The sequence below is a fragment of the Ceratotherium simum genome, chromosome 12 (genome assembly GCF_057802395.1).
Source record: "Ceratotherium simum simum isolate JZ-2026a chromosome 12, ASM5780239v1, whole genome shotgun sequence".
In the NCBI taxonomy this organism is placed as follows: domain Eukaryota; kingdom Metazoa; phylum Chordata; class Mammalia; order Perissodactyla; family Rhinocerotidae; genus Ceratotherium; species Ceratotherium simum.
The window spans coordinates 68,473,975-68,500,101 of record NC_141911.1 but is presented as its reverse complement, the minus strand read 5'-3'; the positions used below and the strand labels follow the sequence as shown (position 1 = coordinate 68,500,101).

The following is a 26,127-nucleotide window of genomic DNA, read 5'->3' as shown; positions in this document are numbered from 1 at the left end:
GTCTTCTTACACAGAACTTTTATGTATAAACCCTTAGATCCTAATCCACACAAAATAGCACTGATCAAATTTATATTCGTGACTTGATTAAAGACATCAATTTTGTAGAAGCTGGTGGCAAGAACATGTTTAATATAGATCTTGATGCCTAGCAGATCCACAATGTAAGTCCAATAGGCAGAAAAGATGGTAAATTACTCTGTTCCAATCTGCTCTATCTAGAAAATCTAAATTTATTTGGAACCTTCAGAAGCATAAGAAAATTTGAGATTGGCTTGATGATAATGGAAGCACATGGGAACAACTGAAATCTTAGTTTTGACTTTATTTACACAATAATGTGCCCTAGTCAAGTACTCTCAAACTTTATAAACTTTCCTAGTGCTGTTTCTTAATTATCACTTCTCAATCCACACAGGTAAACTGGCAAATTCAAATGGAGACTGGGAAAAAAATAGTAATAAAAAAGAAGAAATTTCCTGGGGCTGGCCCGGTGGTGTAGTGGTTAAGTTTGCTTGCTCCCCTTTGGCGGCCTGGGGTTTGTGGGTTCGGATCCTGGGTGCGCACAAAGCACCACTTATCAAGCCATGCTGTGGCGGCGTCCCATATAAAGTAGAGGAAGACAAGCACGGATGTTAGCCCAGGGCCAATCTTCTTCAGCAAAAAGAGGAGGATTGGCAACAGATGTTAGCTCAGGGCTAATCTTCCTCACAAAAAAAAAAAAGAAGAAGAAGAAATTTCCAGACCAAAACTTTAAAAATATTATTTTAAATTACTTCAGAAGAAAAAGCATATTAACACCATAAATCACTAGGAAAACCCCACTATCCTCATGGGGATTAACACCCTAACATCAAGTCAACCACAATCAAAACCAGCCCTCGAAGTCTCTGTATTGTTTCAAGTGGACAAATAGGGAAGTGAGATGGTTTATCCTTCTGCTTTCTGTAATAAATAAATTTTTAAAAGAAAAATATGTTTGAGGAGGCCTACAAGTCATCCTGTTTCATTCCATGTCTTTCTGTTTCATGCCATTTTAAGCACTAAAACTGAGAATTAATTACGTAGTTCTCTTTACCCCACATGAAAAAGAGCTGTGCACACTTTGTCATATAACTCCACTAGCCCATCAGCCCCTTCTCGAACAGTATCTGATTTTTAAAAGGCTGATGACCAATAGATAGGTCTATGCCAAGAAGAGTTTACCACTGTGCTTCCTTGGTCTTGTCACAATTTTCACAGGGGAAAAAAAATTAGTATCTTGTTTCCAAAGTTAAACCACAGCAACAGCATCAAAGAATTAACTGGAAGAAATGATCAGCAAGGTCGTGTAGTAAGAAGCAGGGCCGGTATCACTGCCTTCCCTCTAGGCATCCTGTATTCCAGATCATTGCTATACACCCACATAAACATAAACTAGGCATTTAGATAATAAACCATGAACTTAACACTGACAGGAGAGGAAGGTCTGAGAAGCAGAGACACAGCTGGGTTGAAGGGAACAGTATTCCTGCAGTTTACTCTCCATGTTGGTGAAGTTAGGCCAGAAATAGATAAATACAAGGTGGAAACAGAAAGCTAGAACAGTAATTCTCAAAGGGGTTTGGGGGTAAGGAAGGAACAGAAGGAAGGGGAGTAGAATTACCAATGGAACTTCCCAAAACATTGCTAAATAATAATAATAACAGCAAACACTTTTTTCTTTTTACCAAGCACTGTTTTAAACACTAGCACTTCACATACATTAATTTCTATATTTAAACTTTACAAAAGCCCCAAGAAGCAGGTACTGTTATTATCCCTAATTTACAGATGGAGAAACTGAAACAGAGAAGTTACAGAACTGGCCCGAGGCCATAATAGTATTATCCAGCACCAGCCAGGATTTGAACCCACGCTGTTTTATCACCAGAATCTATGTTCCTAACCACTATGCTAGAGTAGAAACATATGCTTTAAAATTGGAGTGACCTGGATTTGAATTTCAACTACTTGATAGTTGAGTGCCCTTAATCTCACTGTTGTTCAGTTTCCTCATCTATAAAGTGAAGATAAAAATAATTACTACTGCAATGTGTTGTTGTAACGATTAAATGCAAAAATGCATGTAAAAGATGCATGTATGGGAAATAGTAATTACTCAATAAACATTAGCTGCTATTATTGTTACTATAATGATATCTCCCACTCCCCACTTAAGATGCTAGTTTGGAGAATATAATAAACAGGTTCAGGAATAACCAAAACTAAGCAGCTGAAGGCACTAAGCATAAGCAATGTGTCAGGCTACTTTATTGTTCAGAAATAGTCACTGCCCCTCCCTGGGAGAGAATTCCATTATTTCACCCCATTGAAGTTGAGCATGGGTATATGAGGGAAAGTGAGGTATGTCGATTTCAGGCAGAATTGTCCAGAGCCAGCCCATGGTTGGCCATGGTCTCCATTCTTCTTTTGCCATTAGATCCAGCAGTTTTCCAGATTGAGACTGCTCTATTAGCCTGAAGTCCAGAATGAAAACAACATGGAACAGAACTTAGCCAGCACACAGTGCACATACATTGTGAGTGAGAAATACTCTTTGTTATTGTAAATCACCGGGATTTTTGAGGTTGTCTGTTACCTCAGCATAATCTAGCCTAAACTAACTAGACACCAAATTAACATGGTCTCTACCATAGTTATTTATTTCCTGTTCTTTCTCCTCCTCTGTCTTCTATCAGGGGTTAACAAACTTCTGCCTGCCTATTTTTGTAAGCCTTGCAAGCTAAAAATAGTTTTTACATTTTTAAATGGTTGAAAAAATCAAAAGAAGAATAATAGTTCATGCCATGTGAAAATTATATGAAATTCAAATGTCAACGTCCTTAAATAAACTTTTATTGGAACACAGCCACACACATTCATTTGTGTATTGATTACGGCTGCTCTCCTGCTACAAGAGCAGCACTGAACGGTTGCAAGAGAGATCTTATGGCCCACAAAGCCCACAATATTTACCATCTGGGTCCCTTACAGAAAAAGTTTGCTTACCTCTGCTGGGTCTCATCTTTACTCCTTCCCTCCTTTTGCATTCAATTTCTTTCCCTTTTTCTCGCTTCTTCTTCTATACTCTACTCCATGGTTTCTTGACCTCAGCACTAGTGACTTGGGGGGCCTGTTAATACTTCATTGTGGAGGGCGACCCTGCACATGGTGGAATGGTTAGCAGCATCCCTGGCCTCTATCCTCTAGTTGCCAGTAGAACCTTCCCCAACCAAAAATGTCTCCAGACGTTGCTAAAAGTCCTCTGGGAGGCCAAATGGCCCCAGTTGAGAATCAGTGCCTCAACTGAGAATCACTTAAACTTGTGAATAGATGCTGCAGGCATTACTCAGCCACCCTACTGATGAGTGAGGAGGACGCTGCTGACTTAAAGCAATCCTGCCTGACGTTATAGAAACTGAAGAATCATTGAGAGGGAAAAGAAGCTTGGGAAAGGAATGATAATGAGGAGAACACTGGATAAGGTCTTCCTTCCTTCCTTCCTTGCTTCACTCATTTATTTGAATAACTAATATTTATAAGGCATCTGTTATATGACGAGCCTTGTTTGAGGTACTGGTTGTCTTAGATTCAGGAGTGGATTTAGAAGACAATTGGAAGAAAAATTGAATCAGAGAGGTAACAGAGTAGGATGAGACCAAAGGGACAAGGAGAATGTGGGAAGACATTGACTAACTTCAGCAATTGACAATATTTTGACCTGATATTCCACTCAAGAGCCCTTAAATATTCATATTAGTCACACACATAAATAAAATGTTTATGACTTCATGGCAATTTAGATCGTCTGACTTAAAGATGTGCTAGATATTGTCTACTGTCACTGGGCCACCATTTCCATCATCTACCATGTCCCTATCCTCCTGTATGGCCGGGCTGGGATGCTAAAAACTGCACTCCCCAAGTTTCCACATGATTTAGGTTTTGCCAACAATATGCACTTGTATGAGATTTGGAAGGAAAAGAGAGAAAGATTATAAGAGAACACTTCCTTTCCAGGACAATGCTGGGGAAAGCCATTTCCGGGGTAGGCGTGAGTTATCAGCCTCTGAATTCCATGTCCTTGTGTATTTACCATGTCTGTGGTGCAGGGAAGCTCCAACTTGACATTAGCAGTTTTCTGACTTCTGGATGATAGCGGTTTCTGACCTCTGGTTCAGAAAGGCAGTGATATGCGACCTTGAAACCAGAAGCTTGGCACTGACCCTCTAACTTCTATTTCTCCAGCCCTTTTAATGATGTGTAAGTGCCTAATTCTCTGAACTAAATCCTTTTCTGCTTAGAATATCTAGAGTATTTCCTGAACTGACCCCTGAATGATACAAAGTGCAACTGCCTATTTTGTTTTGGTTTATATTTTCATTTTACCCACTGTTCCTTTCCTGCCCATTGACCTTAGTATATAAAAAGCTGCAAGCTGGTCCTTTGCTTGGAACAGATTCATGGACTGGATTGACCCTCACAGAGTCTACTCTGCCTTGGACAATTTTTAGAGTATGGGAGAAATTATGATAGGTAGCATTTGGAACACATTATTCCCTGAGGCAAAGGAAAAAGAGCTGGAGCAGGGTGTTTCCCTTTTGTGCTGGGATACGTAGGCGCAACAGAATGCACCACTGATAAACCATCAAAGTTCACTTCCCCAGTTGCTCAAAGGTTATATGTCGAGTTACCAAATGATTGAGTAATTCCACTCCTAAGAATACACCCAAGACGTTGAAAATATATGTCCACACTAAAACTTACATATGTATGTTCATAGAATCATTATTCATAATAACCAAAAAGTGGAAATAACCCAAATGTCCATCAACCGATGAATGGATACACAAAAGATGGTATAGCCATACAACGGAATATTTTTTGGCCATAAAAAGGAATGAAGTGATGATACTATTTTAACATGGATGAACCTTGAAAATATTACGCTAAGTGAAAGAAGCTAGTCACAAAAGGCCACACGTAATTCTATTTATATGAAACGTTCTGAATAGGCAAATCTAGAGAGACACAAAGTAGGTAAGTGGTTGTCAGGGTTCAGGAAGAGGATATGGGAAATGACTGCTAATGCTTTCTTTTCGAGGTGATGAAAATGTTCTAATATTAGGTAATGGTGATGGTTGCACAACTCTGTGAATACTCTAAAAATCACCAAATTGTAATACCTTAAACAGATGAATTTTGCAGTAAATGAATTATATCTCAATAAAGCTATTATTAAAAAAAAGTTGCCTTCCCCTTTTGGAGCCTCACTAAACTAACTCACAGAGCAGTACTGGCTCATGAGGAACTCATGTCCTCTGAATGGATAGCGACAATTTTCCTTCTGCCAAAGTACAGAAGTTTGCCTCCTTAAAATTGTTTCTACTTCCAGTTTCAAGAATTTCCATTATTAATTCCGAAAGATCTTTACATTTTCATTCAAAGATGAAGCTGGTTGTTAAACTGCATTTTTCATCATCAGGACTCCACGTGATCTTGATAGCACTAAATATCACAGTGCCTCCTTCCCCCACCTCCCACCGTCCCACTGTAGTACCCCATCCCCACGATCACAGTGGTAAGCTCGGGAGTGACCACTTGACCCAAGCAGAGCGAATTATTGTATTCTGGGGTTGTGATATACAGATTTTAGAGAAAAGAAGTCCTCCTTCTGTTGGGGTTGTTACACTAGGAGATTCCTGGGGCTGTTTTCTCCACATGGAGGGAAGCCAAGCAGAAATAAGCAGAGCTGAAAGAGTAAGGATACAGAGCACTGACCACATTATTTGAGCTCCTGAATCTAGCTGCCTGTATACAGACATTCCCTCATAGGCTCATTGAAATACAGGAGCCTATAAATCTTCTCTACATTTAAACTCGTTTAAATTGAAATTCTCTCACTTTCAATGAAAACTCCAATACAATGCTCCTTCACATTATCCCAAGAAACAAATTATATAACTAGGGGAGAATGTCACGGAAAATAAATTTTTAAAGCTAATAGGAAGGGTGAACAATTGTTACTGGATGGAAGAAAGGAAGGAAAACATTATGGAAGAAAGGGAAAAAGAAAAAAGGGAAGAATGAAGGGAGAGAAGGACAGAGGAAGGGAGCATTTAGTTGAAAAGAAAGGGAAGATAAGACAATTGTCATAAATATCATCATATATGGAAGGAATCTTCTGTTTTCCAATATTCCTGTAGAGAAAAAAGGCGAATTCTTTTTCTCCATTTGAAAACTAAGAGAGAGAAAAATTAAATAATAGCCCTCGTAACTGAGACCAATGTTGTATTAATTATCATTAAAACAAAGGCAATCAATCATTGAACTTCCAGAGCCACATGAAAAACAAGTAAAAGAACTCCTCTCCCCCAACAAATAAATTGAGCATAGACACTGAGGGGAGAAGCTAAACTACAAGAAGAAAAAAAAAAATTTTAATGAAGTAGGATCTAGCACAGAGCCTAAAACATATCGGTTTGTGAATTTAACCATGTGAATTTAACCATACTATAATAAGACTATTATATTATGTATTTTAAAATGCCTAGAGAGAATTTTAACTTTTATGAAGGTATCAATTTAATTTTTTTAAAAAATTTTATAGTATGTTACTTTATGAGAAAAAAAAAGATTGTCAACTGCAAAGCCTCATTCTGTATCCTTGAATCCTCACTCTTCTGTAATGATACATACTTGTCTATTAAAAGGATATGATCTGATGATCTAAGTAGGGATAAGGTCCAGAAGAGGAGATGAGGGCAACATAGTTTTTAGGGAATACTCATAACTCTTTTCTTATTTTTTGTACATGTAACTTACATAGTCAGTGTTCCTCTCAACCAAAACGTTGCTCTCTTTATTTTCTCAGTCTAATACTTCCTTTCTTACTTCAAAAATGACAATCATTAAAAGAGAATGCCCCTAACAGACACGTATGGGACACTGCACCCAACAACAGTTTAATACACATTCTTCTAAAGTGCACAGGCAACATTCTTCAGGATTGACCATATGTTAGGCCAGAAAACAAGCTTCAATAAATGTAAAGGAATTGAAATTATACAAAGTGTTCTCCAACCATAATAGAATTACATTAGAAATCAAAAACAAAACTAAATTTGGGAAATTCATAAGAATGCAGATATTGAAGAACACACTCCTAAATAACGAATGGATCAAAGGAGAAAGCAAAAGAGAAATTAGAAAATACCTCGAGATGAATGAAAGCAAAAACACAACACAGCAAATTTAAAATATGCAGCAAAAGCTGTTCTTGGAGGGAAATTCATAGCTCTGAACATCTATATTATAAAGAAGAAAGCTCTCAAATCCATAATCTAAGCTTTCACCCTGGGAAACTAGAAAAAGAAGAGCAAACTAAACCCAGAGAACCTAGAGGAAAGGAAATAGTAAAGATTAGAGTAGAAGGAAATGAAATAGAGAAGAGAAAAATAATAGAAGTCAATGAAACCAAAAATTGGTTCTTTGAAAAGAACAACAAAATTGACAAACTTTTATTTAAAAAAGTGAGAAGACAAATTATCAAAATCAAGAATGAAAGAGGGGACATCACTATCAATCTTACAGAGGTAAAAATGATTATAAGAGAACACTATGCACAAATGTATGCCAACAAATTAAATAACTTAGATGAAATGAAAAAATTCCTGGAAAAACACAAACTATCAAACTGACTCAAGAAGAAATAGACAATCTGAATAGACTTTTAACAAGTAAAGAGATTGATTTAGTAATAAAAAAAACCTTCCGCCAAGAAAAGCCCAGGACCAGATGGCTTCCTTAGTAAATTCTACCAAACATTTAAGGAAAAATTAGCACCAATCCTTCACAAACTCTTGCAAAAAATATAAGAGGAGGGAACATTTTTCAGTTTATTCTATCAGGTCATTATTATTTTCTGCTACCAAAACCAGGCAAAGACATCAAATGAAAAAAAAAAAAACAAAACAAAACTACAGACCAATATCCTTTTTGAATATAGACACAAAGATCCTCAATAAAATACGAGCAAACCAAATCCAGCAACACAGAAAAAAGATTAAAGACCATGACCAAGTGCCAAGTGGAATTTATCCAAGAATGCAAGGTTATTTTGACATTTGAAAATCAATCAATGTAATATATTACGTTAACAGAATAAGAACAAAAACCACATGATCATCCCCTTGGATGCAGAAGAAGCATTTAACAAAATCCAACACCTTTTCATGACAAAACAAGCTAGGAATAGAAGGGAACTTATCCTGATAAAGGGAATCTATGAAACACCAACAGCTAGCATCATACTTATAGGTAAAAGACTGAATACTTTCCCCCTAACATCAGGAACAGGACAAGGATGTTCTCTCTTGCCAATTTCCTTAACATTGTGCTGGAGACTCTAGTGAGGGTAATTAGAAAAGAAAAAGAAATGAAAGGCAGCCAGATTGGAAAGGGAAAAGTAAAATGATCTCCATTATCAGATGATATAATCTTATATATAGAAAATCCTAAGGAATACACACACACACTATTAGAACTACTAACTGAGTTCAGCAAGATTGCAGGATATAAGATCAATATACAAAAATCGATTGTAGTTTTATACACTAGCAATGAAAAATCTGAAAATGAAGTGAAAATCAATTCCATTCCAAGACCATCTAAAAAAATAAAGTAACTTAGGAGTAAATTTAATAAAAGAACTCCAAGACTTGTACACTTAAAACTATAAAACATTGTTGAAAAAAATTAAACCTCCAAATAAATGGAAAGACATCTCAGATTCATAGATTGGAAGAGTTAATATTCCTAAAATGGCAATACTCCCCAAATTGATCTACAGATTCAACATTATCTCTATGGAATCCCAGCTTGCCTTTTTGCAGAAATTGACAACCCGATCATAAAATTCATATGGAAACGCCAGGGGCACAGAATAGCCAAAAGAATCTTTAAAAATAAGAACAAAGCTGGAGAACTCATGTTTCTCAATTTTAAAATTTACTACTCAGCTAGAGTAATCAAGAAAATGTGGTACTGTCATAAGGCTAGAAACATAGGTCAATGGGATAGAATTAAGAGTCCAGTAATAAACCCTTAAATCTATGTCATTTGATTTTCGACAAGGGTATCAAGACAATTCAAAAGGGAAAAATAGTCTTTTCAATAAATGATGCTGGGATAACTGGATATCTACATGCAAAAAAAATGAAGTTGGACCCCTTTCTTACACTGTATACAAAAATTAATTCAAAATGAATCACAGATCTAAGAGCAAAAACTACAAAACTCCTAGAAGAAAACATAGTAGTAAGTCTTTGTGACCTTGGATTAGGCAATGATTTCTTAGATGTAACACCATAAGCACAAACAACAAAAGAAAAAATAGATAAACTAGACTACATAAAAATTAATGTGCTGCAAATGATACTATCAAGAAAATGAATAGAAAACACACAGAATAGGAGAAAATATTTGCAAATCATATATCTGTTTAGGGACTGGTATGTAGAATTTATAAAGAACTCTTACAACTCAATAATAAAAAGACAACGCAATTGAAAAATGGGCAAAAGATTTGAATAGACATTTCTAGAAAGATATACAAATATCCAATAAGCATATGAAAAGATGCTTTATATTATTAGCCAGTAGTGAAATGCAAATTAAAACCATGATGCGATACTACTTCACACCAACTAGGATAGCAATAATAAAAAAGACAGACAGTAACAACTGTTGGCAAGACTACGGAGAAATTGGAACCTTCATATGTTGCTGGTGGGAATATAAAATGGAGCAGCTGCTTTCGAAAACAGTTTGGCAGTTTTTCAAAATATTAGACATAGAGTTATTATATGACCCAGCAATTTTATTCCTAGGTATATATCCAAGAGAAATAAAACAATATACCCATGCCAAAACTTGTACAAAAATGTTCATAGCAGCATTATTCATAATAGTCAAAAAATGGAAACAACCGAAATGATGGATTAAAAAATATGGTATACCCATATAATGGAATATTATTGAAAAGGAATAAAGTTCTGATACATGCTACAGCACTGATGAATCTTGAAAATTATTTAATTGCACACTTTAAACGGATGAATTTTATGGTATGTGAAACGTCTCAATAAATTTGTTTTAAAAAATCAACCAGAAATTGAAAAATAGAGAGAGAGAAAGAATGCCCCCAAATCCAAATAAAGAGATGTCATTTTTCACCTGTCACATCAACTGAAATCAAGGAGATTGGTAAAATCCACTGTTGATGAGGGGATGGGGAAATGGCCCTCTCATCACTACTGTTAGCAGTGTGGATTGGAATAGTCTTCTGAATGGGAATTTGGCAACATATGTTACAATTTTAAATATGGTTTTCTTTTGACCCAGCAATATAATTTCTAGAGATTTATTCTGTAGATCCAGCACAAAGACATTTACACAGCATACAAGGATGAAAGGATTTTCATTGCATAGCTCCTGAAAGTTAAAAAGCCTATGCCAGTCACTGAACTTGTTAAATAAATTATGATGTCCCCGTACACTGGAATAAGACACCAGCATGCATACGCATCTGCTCTACTTTCTCTTATACTATGGGTGAGCTCCTAGCTGAGGCCAATGCACTAGGTCCCATCTTTATTCAGCTTCACAAAGCATTGCACTAGTAAGTCTACATTCTCTCTTACATCATCAGTGTTTCCTTCTCTACTGAATTCTTTGTATCAGCAGAGAATAATGTTGTTATTTCCTCAAAAGTAAAAAAAAAAAAAAAACCCAACAATCTATTGACCCCATTTCTCTTTCCAGATCTCTCCTTCTATCTACTGCAAAAAGAGTTGTCTATGCTAGCCATTTTAGAGGAGAATTTAGCAGAAACTATCAGATTTTAAATGGGTGTGCCATTAGCCTTAGCAATTCCACTATTAGGGATCTCTTTTAGATAAATCCTTACACATGTGTAACTAAAGGTATTCATTTATTCATTCAACCAATATTATAGAGCGTTTGTGAATTCCAGGATCTGTGCCAGAAACCGGTAGTTTCTTTTATCAGAGAATAAAAGACAAAAACATAACCTCAAGAATTCTGGTGATCTTTGGGTTATTTCAGAGATGGTAGAGCAGCAAGTTTCCTTCTTAAAGTTTTCCAGGATATTGATGCATGTGCCATGAGTTCCTAGGAAACTTCTCTGCAGGAAGCCTTCCTTTTCTTCCTCCCCAAACCAAACAGACAAAGAATTGTCTAGCTCAACTCAAATTTCTCCCTTGAGCTCATTATAATCAGGTTTTCGTCCCCACTATACCACTAAACCTGCGCTTGTTGAGGTCACCTTGCTAAATTCAATAGTCAATTCTCAAAAATTCTACAGAAAGCCAAAATAATAGTGTCTAAGTATACAGCTAATTGATATCTGGTTTAATCTAAAGTTAAATTTTAGAATATCTAGACAAATTAAATGGATTATATTCTTCAGATTATCTCTCAAAGGGTATAGGGGCACATATGTATGGTGATGGATGGAAACTAGACTTTTAGTGCTGAACACGATGCACTCTATACAGAAGTTGAAATATAATGATGTACATCTGAAATTTGTATAATGTTATAAACCAATGTGACCTCAATAAAATTAAAAAAATACTATTTCCAACTGAATTTTGATATTTTATCAAAGTAGTAGTGAGTTTGAGTACAAATTTCCTTTCTTGCTACTTTAATAGTCAGATAAACTGAGGGAAATGCTGACATACTCTTATAAAAGTTGAGAAGAAGCTCTCTCAATAGAAGTCTACTCTAAAAGTAGAACCATTTTGCAAAGGTAAGATTTTCCCAGATAGATAATTTTGCATCTATCTACATTAACACATAGGCTCATTGTTCAGGTCCCTAAACAACAGGACGCAGAGCATGGCTGCAGCTGTTTTAGCCTGTAAAAGATTTTAAAAAAATAGTGCCAAGCTTCCTCCTCTGCCATCTCCCTTTGGGGGAAGAAAGTAAAACAACTCTTGATAAAGTATCATAAAATCTATAACTTTAATCAATATATCTTTGTAATTAACACTTCAAGATAAACTGAAGATGTATCATAATTGGAAAGATCTATGTCAACACTATAACAATGCTTATCTGTGCATGGTATAACTGATTCTTATCCAAGGAATTAAACGTCTAGGTCTAAGGATCAATAAAAGCTCAAGTAAATGTATGCTCTTCCTACAAGATTTATTCACAACATGATAATAAAGAGAATTCATGTTCTGCTTTTTCAGAAAAGTTCAGACTCGAGGTTTATCAAGAAGGACACGATAAAAATTTTAGACAAAGTGCCTGGTAAAGTAACATAATTTGAGGTAAGTAAAGGGCGGTGCTTTTTTTTTCTTTCAAATATAAAGTGATAGACTACACTCTGGATCCAGCTAGGACTCGTCAATGACTGTACATGAAGTATTAGAGTTTAGCTTAGACTTTTAAATCAAATGTGCAGTTATAAAATGAGAATGGAAGAGAGCAACACGGGATCTACGACATTTAGAGCGGTGGCCTCGGTTTATAAAGCTGAAGAGAGCCCCAGTGGTGAACTGGGATCTGATCTTCTAACCTCAGTCACCAAATTCGTTGTGTGGAACTGTGCCCCAGAATCTACCCTAAATCCTGGTTCTGACTGTCATGCTTAGATTTTCTCACGTGGATATTTTTATTTTCATAGTTCACGTTGGTATTGGCGGGAGAAGGTTCTTTATTTTGAGGCAATAAGGGATAGGATCTAAGTATACAAGACCCGCAGTGGACACTGATTTCACATGATGCCTCACAGATATGGCCATAGCTCTAGTTGTGCCTTGTTTTCGTTAACTCTTTTTCAAACCAGACAATGTCAAGAACAGGAAATTATTTATATTAGCCCAAGGGTGGAACTATCCACAAAGTTCACCAATTATGGTGATCTTTGGGTTATTTCAGAGATGGTAGAGGAGAAAGATTCCGTCTTAAAGTTTTCCAGGATATTGATGCAAGTAACATGAGTTCTTAGGAAACTTCTCAGGCAGGAAGCCTTCCTTTTCTTCCTCCCCAAATGTTAGAGTTGAATTTATTCCCGACTCCTAATGCGTCCTTCAATGTGGAGTCACGTTTCAACAGAGCGAAAGTACTGGCCTTTCCCTGCCCCTGACTCACTTCTCCCTTCATTTTTAGGACCAGGAACTGAGCATACATGGTCAATCCCCACTTCTTTTCTCTTCCAGAAATCTACCTGTTGAGAAAGCGGATGTTCTGATCTGCTTTCAGCAATAAAGAAAACTCAGCAATAAAGGGTCCCTGTGGGGTAGGGGAAGTGGGATGAAGGTACTCAGGAGTCTGTGACAGAGTGGTGAGTCTATCTAATACTTTGGGTTCATTACCATTACTGCACACCTAAGCTATGTCCTCCAACCTAGTCTTTATCTGTAGTAACTCCCCATTTATCTCTCAGTTGGCTGAGAATTCAGCTAGGGGAAACAAGGCACATAAATTATTAATGCACTAAAACTCAGCACCCATCTGGAGTCCCCCCCAGGGCTGCACAAAGCTATATTTGTTCAGCCACATCAGTTAACTGATGTACTATGTGGGGTTTTTAGATAAAGGCAGGATTGTTTGACCAGGATTATTTAGAAATATTCCTAATTTTGTCTCTGAAGATACATCTTCAAATGTATATTGTTAAATAAAAATAAATTGTTAGCTTTCAATTGATTTTAATAACAGAAGTTGGCCTTAAACAGTAATTTGAAGAGTTGGCAAAGTCCTAACAGAATTAGAGCTTAAACTTTATCTAGAAGGATGAGTAACATATAGCTAGAGGGACACAACAATAGGGGAAAAGAGGCTGGATATTTTAATAGACAATATATAGGAGAGAGCGAGGGGCTAGGATTACAAGGCAGGCTCACAATGGTGAAAGGCAAATCTGAACTGATGTAGGAGGGCCGAGAACGTGTGGAGTCTTGAGAGTTAACTGAGGCCTTTTTCCTATAGGCAATTAAGGAACTTGTTGTTGAGAGCTTAGCTAAGCTGCTCCATGGTGTCGCCGCTTCAGCAACCATTTTGTTTGGCCAGGCGGCCTGCAGGGACCTTAAACTGACACAGCAGATGTAAGTTGCTGATGTGACTTCCCCAACAGCCCTGTGATCATCGGTCTCCCCTCGCTCCTGAGACTTTCCCCTTGTGTGTTGCTTAGATAAGACCCTGTGGAGTTTACCAAAACCCCATTCTTTTTGGTTTGAATTGACCAATCCGGCCTTAGCCTGGGAACCCCAGAGCACTCCACCTGTGGACCCTAATAAAGCACGTGCCCCAGGTCCTATCTCTCTCTCTGCCTGCACCCTGCCTTGACCTCCCCGTATGGCCCCTCCAAATGTGCCATGTACCTCCTCCAGGACCTGTGAGTAATGAACTTCTCTATTTCAGTTTCTTTTGTCGTCTCTTGTTGAACCACAACTCACCATCCACCACCCCGTGCTCCACTTAACGTGTCAATTTAACAAACTCATAACAGAACCACTAAAAATTTCTGAATAGAGAAATAATATACTGAAAATAATTAGAAATATTAATATGACTTTTTTTTTTTTTTGGTGAGGAAGATTAGCCCTGAGCTAACATCTGCTGCCAATCCTCCTCTTTTTGCTGAGGAAGATTGGCCCTGAGCTAACATCTGTGCCCATCTTCCTCTACTTTATATGTGGGATGCCTGCCACAGCGTGGCTTGATGATTGGTGTGTAGGTCCACGCCGGGATCGGAACCTGCAAACCCTGGGCCACGGAAGTGGATCGTGCAAACTTAACCACTATGCCACCAGGCCAGCCCCAATATGATTTTTTTTAAATGCCAGCTAGACAGAAGTAGCAAGAGAATCGAGTACAGTTAAGCAGGAAGTCTGAAGCGATGAGAGCCTTAACAGACTTCCTTCTTTCCATGCATCACCAAGTCTATTTAAAGTAAAACCTATGAATAGTCTCCACTTGGTCACCTACTATTCACGCCTCATCCACCACAATATGATTTCTAAAATGGTTCTTGCTAGAGGAGCATTGACCTATTAATCACTAAGTCAATGGGCATTTTTTCACCTCTTATCTTATATGAACAATTGTTAACAACCAAGATAACTGATCATTCCTCCTGTATGAGTTTGCTAAAGCTGCCATAACAAAGTACTACAAACTGGGTGGCTTAAACAACAGATATTTATTGTCTCACAGTCCTAGAGGCTGGAAGTCTGAAATCAAGGTGTTGGCAGGGCTGTTTGCTTCTGAGGGCTGTGGAGGAAGGATCTGTTCCAGCCTCTCTCCTTGGCTGAGATAGCTGTCTTCATGTTCACACGGTGCTCTCCCTGTATACGTGTCTCTGTGTCCAAATTTCTTTTTTTTATAAGGACACCACTCACATTGGACTAGGGCCCACCCTAATGACCTCACTTCAACTTGATTACCTCTGTAAAGGCCCTACCTCCGAATAAGGTCACATTCTGAAGTGCTGGGGGTTAGGACTTAAATATATGAATGAGTGGGGCCACAATTCAACCCTTAACACACTCCTTGAAGTTTTTCTCTCCTGGCTTCCATAGGGCTCTCTCGCTCTCTCATACATCTCTTATCACTCATTCTCATTCTCTTCTTCTGGTTTCTTTTCCTCCACTCGCCCCTTAAATGTTGATGTTTCCCAGGATTCTGTGCTCCTTCCTTCTGTTTTTTAGTCCATGCTACCCCTAGGGGTCCATGCCTGCATGGCTTTAACTGTCATATATATAGCGATGCCTCAAAAAGCTGTATCTGAAGTCCAATCTCTTGCCTGCGCCCTATCTAGACTTATATATTCATTCCTTCATTCAATAAATGTTTATTAAGTGCTTACATGAGTTACACATTGTTCTACACAATGGGCAAAATAGACAATGTCTCTGCTCACGTGCACTTAGCATTCTGGTAGAGGAGAGGCAAAACCTAATAGATAGATAATATCAGATAGTGATGAAGCATATTAATAGCATATAATATTAATATAGCATATTAAACCAAAAAAAAAAAAAAAGAAAAGAAAGGGGATAGGGTGAAGAACACTGTTTTAGATAGGGTAGACAGTGACAACCAAAAGCCAAATGGACCTCCCCACCCAGATAACCCACAAGCACCTCAAACTTTGTCAAGCTTCATTCCCAAATGAAACCTGCTGTCCACAACCCCCAGTAAGCTGTTCTTCCTGTGTTCCTGATCCTGGTCAATGTCACAACCACTCTCTCAGAAATCTCTGAGTCTCCCTTATCTTATATCCAATTAATTAGTCACTAAATCTTATCAATCTATCAATCCTATCTTCTAATTTTATTTCTCAACTATGTCTTCTCTTCTAACACCACATTCACTACCCTAGTTCTTCCCAGTTCTTACCTAGCCTATCACAACAGCCTCTCTCTATCCTGCTACACTACTATCAGAGGATTCTTTCTCAATGAAAATCTGAGCATACTATTCTCCAGCTCTAACAATCCCTCCCCTCTACCCTATCTTAAGATTAGACTTCAAAGCACTCAGCTTGGCACTCACAACCCACCAGGATCTGCATCCCTGCAGCCTTATCCCTCATTGGCAAGCCATTGCCCCCTAAGTTCCAAAAGTGAACTACTTATAAATGACCAAACACTGTTGCTGCCCAGATTGCTCTCCTCAGACTTTGTCACTTGGAAAATACTTACATCACCTCTATGATGGGGTCCCTTTCTCTCCCTATAGAATTATCTACTCCATCCTTTTGTTCCAACAAGACTATAACACTTATATCTCATCACCACCATCTGTCTCCACTTACGAAACTGTCAGCTTCTTAAGGGCAGTGCCCTTGTCAGTTGCATCGTTGTAATTCCAGTGTCCACATGGTAACTAGTACACAGTAAAAATTCAATAACTGAAACTACAAAACTCTGATGAAAAACATCAAAGAAGATCCAAATAAATGGAGAGAGATTCCATGTTCATGGGTTGGCAGACTCAATATTGTTAAGATCTTAATTATTCCCAACTTGATCTATATATTTAACATAATCCCAATCAAAATCCCAGCAAGCTGTTTTATAGACATCAATAAACTGATTCAAAAGATTATATGGAAAGGCAAAAGACCTAGAATAGCCAACACAATACTGAAGTTGAAGGACTAACACTACCTGATTTCAAAACTTACTCTAAAGATACAATGATCAAGACAGCATGGTATTGGTGAAAGAACAGACACATAGATCAATGTAACAGAATAGAAAGCCCAGAAATAGACTACACAAATACAGTCAACTGATCTTTGACAAAGGAGCAAAGGCAACACAAAGGACAGTCTTTGTAACAAATGATGCTGGAACTCTTGGACATCATATGCAAAAAAAAAAAAAAAAAAAGCAAATTTAGTCATAGACTTAAACCTTTCACAAAATTTAACTCAACATGGATCATAGGCAAAAATGTAAAATGCAAAACTATAAAACTTCTAGGAGAAAATATAGGAGACCTCGGGTCTGGTGATGAGTTTTTATAGACAACATCAAAAGCACAATCCATGAAAATGACTTGATAATTAGACTCTATTAAAATTAAAAACTTCTGCTCTGTGAAAAACACTGTTAAGAAAATGAAAAGATAAGCCACAGACTACGAAAAAAATATTTGCAAAACATGTATCTGATAAAAGTCTTGTATCCAAAACACACAAAGAACTCTTAAGACTCAGCAATGTGAAAAAAAAGGTCCTATTTAAAAATGGGCAAAAGACACTATGTATATTTTACCACAATAAAAATATAATACATTTATATCTACCTCTAGATCTATATCCATATTCTGTATCTAGTACTCACTAAGATTGTTCACAATTTTTGATTCTCTCTCTTCTTTTGGACCCGTAGTAGAATTGCATTTCCCCACACCAATGACTCATACATGGTTATTTGATTGGTTAGATCAACGAAATGTAAGTGTAAGTATCATGTGTCATTCTTAAGCAAAAGCTTTAAGAGCCAGTAGAAATACAATGTATTCTCTTTTCCTTCTGGCACAGCACCTGACAAAGTTCTATATAATGTTTGCTCCATCAGCCTAGTGGAAAAAGTAAGAATATTGATGATTCGAAGTAGAGCCCTCAGCCATACCCAAAGATACCTTTAACATGAGCAAGAAATAAACATCTTTTTTTGTGTGTGTGTGAGGAATATTAGCCCTGAACTAACATCTGATACCAATCCTCATTTTTCTCCTGGGGAAGATTGGCCCTGAGCTAACAGCTGTGCTCATCTATCTCTATTTTATATGTGGGATGCCTGCCACAGCATGGCTTGATGAGCAGTGCGTAGGTCTGTGCCTGGATCCAAACTTGCAAACCCTGGGCCAACAAAGTGGAGCACGTGAACTTAACCACTATGCCACTAGGCTGGCTCCATGATATTTTAAATTAAAAATAAAATCTGAACAAATAGTTCACTAATGAAGATATACAGATAGAAAATAAGAATATGAAAAGATGCTCAACATCATTTGTAATTAAGGAATTGAAAATTAAAATGAGAAACCACTACAAAACTACTAAAATGGCTAAAATCCAAAAAACTGGCAATATCAATTGCTGATGAGGATGCAGAGAAATAGAAACTCTCATTCACTGCTTGTGGAAATGCAAACCAGTACAGCCACTTTGGAAGACAATTCAGCAGTTTCTAACAAAGCTAAACATACTCTTACCATATGATCCAGCAATTGCACTCCTAGATATTTACCCAGCTGATTTGAAAATTTGTGTCCATACAAAAACTTGCATGTGAATGTTTATAGCTGCTTTATGCATAATAGCCTCAAATTGAAAGCAACCAAGACGCCCTTCAATACGTGAATGGAAAAACAAACTATGGTACATCCATACAACAGAATATTATTCAGCAATGAAAATAAATGAGCTATCAACCCACACACAGACATGAATGAATCTTAAATGCATATTACTAAGTAAAAGAAACCTGTTTGAAAAGGCTACATGCTGTATGATCCCAACTACATAACATTCTGGAAAGCAAAACCATAGAGACAGTAAAAAGATCAATGGTTGCCAGAAGCTCGAGGCTGGAGGTGGGGGTGGGGGGATAAATAAGTGAAGCACAGGGGATTTTTTTTAGAGCAGTGAAACCACTGTGGATATTGTAATGGCAGATACATGACACTACATTTGTCAAAACCCATAGAATTTTACATCACAAAGAATAAAGATTAATGTGTGCAAATTAGAAAAAAATTCATTTAGGAGGTTGGAGATTCCAGATGGAATACAGAATGTGACCAAAAAATGTAACTTATTACAAACTTATTTACAGCCTCACTGGACAGGGTGGAGGGAAAGGTGCTGACCTCTATAAGTGTGAAAATGAGTGGAGTCTATAAGACTAAGGGCAGAAGAAACTATACTTAAGCACTGTAGTTTAGTTGATAAAGTTGTTTCCCACAGGAGTTCTGGTCAACAATTCTGATACCTCTATACACATATGGTGGAATTTAACAGTTAAGCAAATGGGCGGCAGATGGTGGGAGCCATGTTTTGCACTATTGGAATGGGAGGTTCAGATAAGCAAGGGAAGAAGCCTTGCTAGAATGATCCATGTAGTGATGGATTAGAGTTTGAGGCCTCATATTTAGCTTAATATAGATACAGATCATTACATATAGAGATATTTATAGATACGTGTATATACAGAAGTCAGTATACACACATATATTTTCTTGTACTATTAGCTAACAAAGACTAAAAGCAACAACACCCCAGTAGTATTGAGCACATTTAACATCCATATCTTGGTTTCTAATACCATTCTTCAATAAAAGAAATCATGATTCCTTGGGAAAATGTCTGATTCTAGAACTTGAGCAGGAAATAGACAAAGAGCCTGGAACACCTTATAGTGCCAGAAGTAAGGAACTGCTCAAAAACAAAACAGAAAACCTCACAATCATGAGGTATGCCAGCGGACTCAGGAGTCAAGGGAAAGAGCTGGACTAATTTGATAAACGAAGTAATACTGAATTATAACCCAAAGCATAAAGCAAATATCCACAAGTCCACACTGATATAAATAAATGATTGAATAAATTAATGAGAGAGAGCACACAAATCTCCCGTGCAGAAGTCCAAACAATCGATACAGATACTCCATTCTCCAGTTGGTAGAGCACAGCTCCCTCCTCCTAAAGTGCTGGTGAAGCTCGACGACTGGCCTCCAAAGAGCACAGCATAGAAAGGGAGAGAAAAGGCAACAAAGCAGAGAACCTGACAAACACTGCCTCAGCCAGGTGCTCCAGGTGAACACCAAGGACGAATCCTATGGATGGTATACACCCTTGATACAATGTGATGAGACCCACGTCACCTCGCGGTCGTCCTCCCCAAACCTGTCACCCCAATCTAATCAGGAGAAAAACATCAGACAACTTGTAATTGAGGGATGTTCTACAAACTGTCAAAGTACACAAAACTGTCAAAGTCATCAAAAACAACCAAAGTCTGAGAAATTGTTACAGCCAAGAGGAGCCTAAGGACACATAACGATGAAATGTAATGTGGTTTCCTGGATGGGATCCTGGAACAGAAAAGGTACCTCAGATAAAAACTAAGGAAATCTGAATGAAGTATGGAATTCATCTGATAAAAATAAAATTCAATAACTATTTATCAAACGTATGAATGATTCCTTAATATATCTTGTTCTTTTGAAACTTCTTCCAGAATGATGAATTAGAAAGAGGATGAGTTTCAGCATCAGCCAGACCTGATCTGATCTCAGCTTCACCCCTTGATAGCTGTTGGATGCTGAACAAGTTACTTTTAACGTCAGTAGGCCTATCTCTTCGTTTTAAAAAGGTGCTAATACCTGCTTCCTAAGACTGTCATAAGGTGTACATAAAACACCTAGCACAGTAATCGGCACACAGCAGGAGCTCAATAAATCCGTCCCCTTTGCAAGTTACAATGAGACCTGGAAGTCAAAAGGGGCAGGTCTTGTATATTAAGTAGAAAGCTCAATGTTTATTTTAAATCTCAAGTCGTAGATTAATACTTTGCCATCCGACACTAAAGGGGTGGGTATCACTTGTCAGACATTAAAATATTTTGAATGCAATATGCCTTTGATAAGGGATAAAGCCGCTATCAACTGTTAGAACTTTTCATAAATCTTCACCTTGTACTCATTCGGTATTTGCTTATTTGAGATCTAATTATATCTTGCCTATTTGAAAAGTCCTTTCTGAATATCCCCTATTTTATTAAAAAGAGAGTGGGTGAAATGGAACGATTTAATTCACTATAATGGTTAATAAGAAAAGCGATAGACACAATGCATTCTGGCCATGAATTGTGCCTTAATAAAAAGTGGTTTTTCTTTCTAATTGCAAAAAAGGAAATTCAGTCACAGTGACCCAAAACACCCCAGGCCTACACACTGTGCTGAAATACAAAAGCATAAGCCAAAAGTAAGAGTGCCTTCATCTTCTATTTGGGTACCAACAATAAAACATCAAACAGAACTGATACGAACCAAATAATAATAATAATAAAGAAAAGAACTGTTAGTGGGAAAAATATATCAAAGTGTGAATAGCCAAGCAATGTATTTTTCACAGTAATTTCCAGTCCCTTATTGGCTGTGGAAAAAATCTCTCTTTTCACTAGATGAGTCCCCACATATTAAGAATTAAGAGCAGCCTCTAGTGGCAGGTTCAGGATTTCACCAAGTGGCCTTGCAGAAACTAAAACGCCTTCTGTTTCTTCTGTTTGCCCTGAGCAGATAGCACATTTCATGCAAGGAACCTGCAGAAGCTCAGAGCTAAACTTGCTAATCAGCTTTGGCAAATATGCACAATTTCACCCCACCCTGAGTGTTCTTAATACTTACATTTTATTTGTATTCTTTTCGACATACATAGTTTTAAAAGCCACCTCAAATCCTCTGCAGACAGAGAGAGGCCATTAACCCAATGGGTTATTACCCGACCCATGGGGGAGAAGAGGGGCACAGTCTTTTATTGTAAGGAATGAAATGACTGCCAAAGACCTAAATGAGGACAGACAGGTTTGATGAACAGAAGTCCAGCTCTCACGTAGCCTTTCTATCTCCCCAAATCAGGAGTGACCCAAAGTAGAAATACTCTGAGGAAAACAGAAATATCTCCTCCACCTGAGAAACAATGAACTTTCCTGAGTCTCATTTCATCTTTTCAAAAGGGGCCCCTTTCTCCGACAGGGCAAGAGAAAGCCTGGGAGTATACCAAATAGATTCTTTCTGCGTTTCTCCTTCCTCTGAACTCGAACACCCTCATCCAAACCCTTGGTTTCTCACCACTCAAGAAATTAAAATTGAATAAATAAATAAAATGTCCTTCGTCATCAATTGTTGCTGCAAGGGCACTGATGTTACCCTTGGATAAATCTCAACGAGTGGCGCTGGGGTGTGAGGCTGGTCTACGATGCGGGCTCTGCCAGCACGGTGCGCACCACGCTCACCCTCCGCCGTCGCCGGGAGCACCCAGAAGGCGTTATGGACATCCGGGGGCCGCATTTTGTCATTCACAAAGGACAGCGCCAGGGAGTTGGGGAAAGTCCTGAGAGCTGTCACACACTCGGGGTACTCGGAGTCAGACACCAGTCCCTCCAGAAGAGAGGCCGCGCACAGAGTCCCACCTATCAGCGCCTCGCTCCGCGTCCGATCGGGCTCCGCCCCGCGGGAAGTGCGGAGCTGCACAGGCCGCACACCCGGCGGCCCTCCCGGCGTGGGCGCACCCTCCCCCGGCTCTGGAGCCTCAGGTGCTCCGCTCCGTCCCCGGCCCAGCCCGCCGGGGGGCGCAGGGCCCGAGCGCAGCGCCGCGAGGCCCGACCTGGAGCCCAGAGACCGGCCCAGGGGCTGCAGCCGCCTCCCGGTCCCCGGCGCTCGGGCCCCCGCCGCGGCCACCCCTCCGGGGCCCGGCGCTCCACCTCGGGACGTGGGCAGGAGGGGCGCGCGGAGAGGCCCGGGGGACGCAGCTCCAGGCGCCTCCAAGGACCCGGCGCGCTGTGCCGGGAGCGGAAGGAGGAAGCCTCGGGAAGGCGGAGAGGGGACCGACCTCACCCACCCGACCTCCCCGCGGAGCGGCCAGGGGGCGCAGGCGGGCGGGGCGCGCGGCGGGGCTCCTGCTCGGGGGCTCTGGGAACCCCGCGGGCCGGCCGCGCGCGTCACGAGGGCTGCTCCTCGCCCGGACTCAGTCATGTCTCCGTGGAGATGTTGCTAATTGTTGCTTCACTGGAGAAAGGAGAGTGGAAGCAAAATTTTTTAAACCTTGAGAGGGCCGTTACTCCCATGAGTTCCTCCTGAAATTACTTCAAGGGAGAGTGAATCATAAAACAATATTACCTTCTTTCATATGATTAATATAATCATTTAATTTTTTTGAGTTTCTCTGCTTGTCTTTCATAGGTGCTTTCAAATAAATTAATCTAGACTCTATTTTATTATATTTTATTTATTAAAAATTCCTGCCTCCTCATAGGAGTGCTGCAATGATGAATTAATATTTGCTAAGCACTTGGAAGGTGAAAACTACATAAAACTTGATGGAATTACTCTATTATTATGGATACAGAAAAACAATAACTTGATGGGATTGGTAACCCGTGCCATCTGCTATGTTAACTGAAATTATATTGTAAAAAGGCTTTGCCTATTCAGGCAAAGTGATAGAGTACAGAAATAATTACCCAAGTAATTCAAGTTCTCCAGAAAATGGAATCCTAGTTTGGAAGAAAAATGAGTCTCCTGACCGGTTTTGTTTTGTTTTGCTCTATTATTATTGTCACATTTAAATTAATGAGTTGTATAAATGTAATCACCTAAACAACTTTTCAATTTTAATTTCTCCTTCTTGTGACTTAAAATGAATTATTTTAAGGCCTGGTCTGCATTAACAAATTGAGAATTAAATAATGCTCTTCCTTTCACAGCAGCCCCCCTATTTTACTTTATATTCGGGTATTGTAATAGAAATTGAAATAAAACTCCATAGAGTTTCAGAGTTTTTTATGTCTGTATCATTAGTTACACAGCATTTCTGATGCCGAAAGAGAGGAATAAGATTGATAAAAATGTCTAATTTTTCTGAGGTATATAGTAACCAGAGCAAAGACAAGCATTACGTCCACATTTAGATTTCTGGTTAAACTTATCTCCAGCATAACACTCTTTTGATTATTAGGATAATTGCTTTAATCTCCCCTCTTTACTTTGCTAATGTCAACATGGCCATAGCCCTCAAAATAATATGGTACCAAAAGTGTTTCAAAAGTAATCTGAAGAGTTTTAGAAATGTTATTTTTTCAATGCAGGGTTTTTTAATGTAGTGTTCTGAAATATCCAGCAAGCAGCTCTAATCAATTGTTATGAAACTTCCCTATATTTAAGCACAGAAAACATTAAAATTTAATATCACAAAAGTAGGCCAGACCATCAACCTAGCAGTCATCATCATTTATATCACTTCCTAAATTAGTCAGTGCAGCAATGCCAAAAAGTTAAGTAACATTGTGAATTCACTAGAGGGAGCAATTCTGTGTAGTAAATTAGTATGACTTAGCTCTGTATATTTAGTAGTCCGAGAGTGGATCTGGATGTTTCACATAATTTGAGGATAAAATGTGCAGAATTCAGGGGAGATCTCAGTGAAGATGTACCGTCGTTTTAAAAGCTGTTTAGGGGTTTTCTTTAAGCATCTGAGGAGAAAAGAGAGCTTGAAAAGACAGGAGAGCCTTAGTCCAAGGCAGTAATACTCAAGCGGGACATTTTGTTTCAATTTCCACACGTTTGTACTTTTAGACAAGAAATTACTGCCTACAATATTGTCACAGCATCTCATTCATTAAAAGTTCAACAACAATCACAGTAACAATAGCTAGTTTCCAGGTGTCTGGTGTAAATGCAAATAAACCCCATATTCAATGGAATAAAGATACTTATTCTGGTTAGCAACATAAGTGACAGATGTTCAGATCTATTCACATTTCTGCTATATATTTCTATTTTTCAGCTGTTTGTGACTTAACCTCAACAATTCATTTAGATTTGCATCCTATTTGGTATATTTAATACTTGAGATTTTAGCCAAGAAAACATTTTTAAGCAAAAATTAATATGAAATGAATAACAGTATTTATACAATTGTACCTAATTGTATTAAGTTTTGATGACTTGTTAAATGTTAATGTTTAATGATATAAATTTGGCCCTTAAAAACAAAATCAACTTCGAGTTATTACCATTGAATTACTGCCAAATTTAATAATACCAAAGATGCTAAATTTTTCTAAATAATAACTTTATTTGTGAAATAAGTCATTCAATACATATTTAGTGAATTTCTACCAGGTACTGGATACTGTTAGGATCTAAAGATACAAAGATAAATAAGATCCAGTTTATCTCACAATTTAATGATTCTTTTAAAATAAAATTTTCCTCAATAATTTAATTACATTTGTGTTTTAAAAAACTATATATTTAAAAAGCTTCCTCAAATCCTTTACTGAAAAGAGTGATGTTTCTCCTTTTTTTTTTTTTTTCCCTTATCACTGGGAAACCATCATAAGAGCTCAGAGTTTAAAGAAAAGTTTTGAAGTCTTTCAGTATATGAAACATGTTTAGAATATAAATTGTCAATTCTGGCAGCTGCAAGTCAAGTATTTACTACTATTTATTTGTATGTGGATGGGCCAGATGTTCTCCAAACTGCATTTCCCAAACTCTTTTCCCTAAAATGCTTCTCAAAAAAATGCAATCTGAATACTCGTGCTATCGAATTGATGGTTTTGATCTCGTTTTCACTTAAGAATGAAGAAAGAGGATACCGATGAATCCCTGGTAATGGTCAGTGTATTCCACACTGAATCTCTCTTCTTTCCCATCACACCATCTAAAATAATATATACTTCTACAGTGTTACAATGCACTGAATTAACCATAGGCTTTTATGAGTTATAATAATGTATCAAAATGTCTATGAAATTATATT

At 38.1% G+C, this 26,127-nt stretch overlaps 1 long non-coding RNA gene across 1 annotated transcript in view; it reads right to left on the bottom strand.

Annotated features, from left to right (window-relative positions):
• The window catches only part of LOC147915875 (uncharacterized), an 82,667-nt gene that overhangs the window by 34,074 nt on the left and 22,466 nt on the right, over positions 1-26,127 (bottom strand). The window lies entirely within an intron of this gene.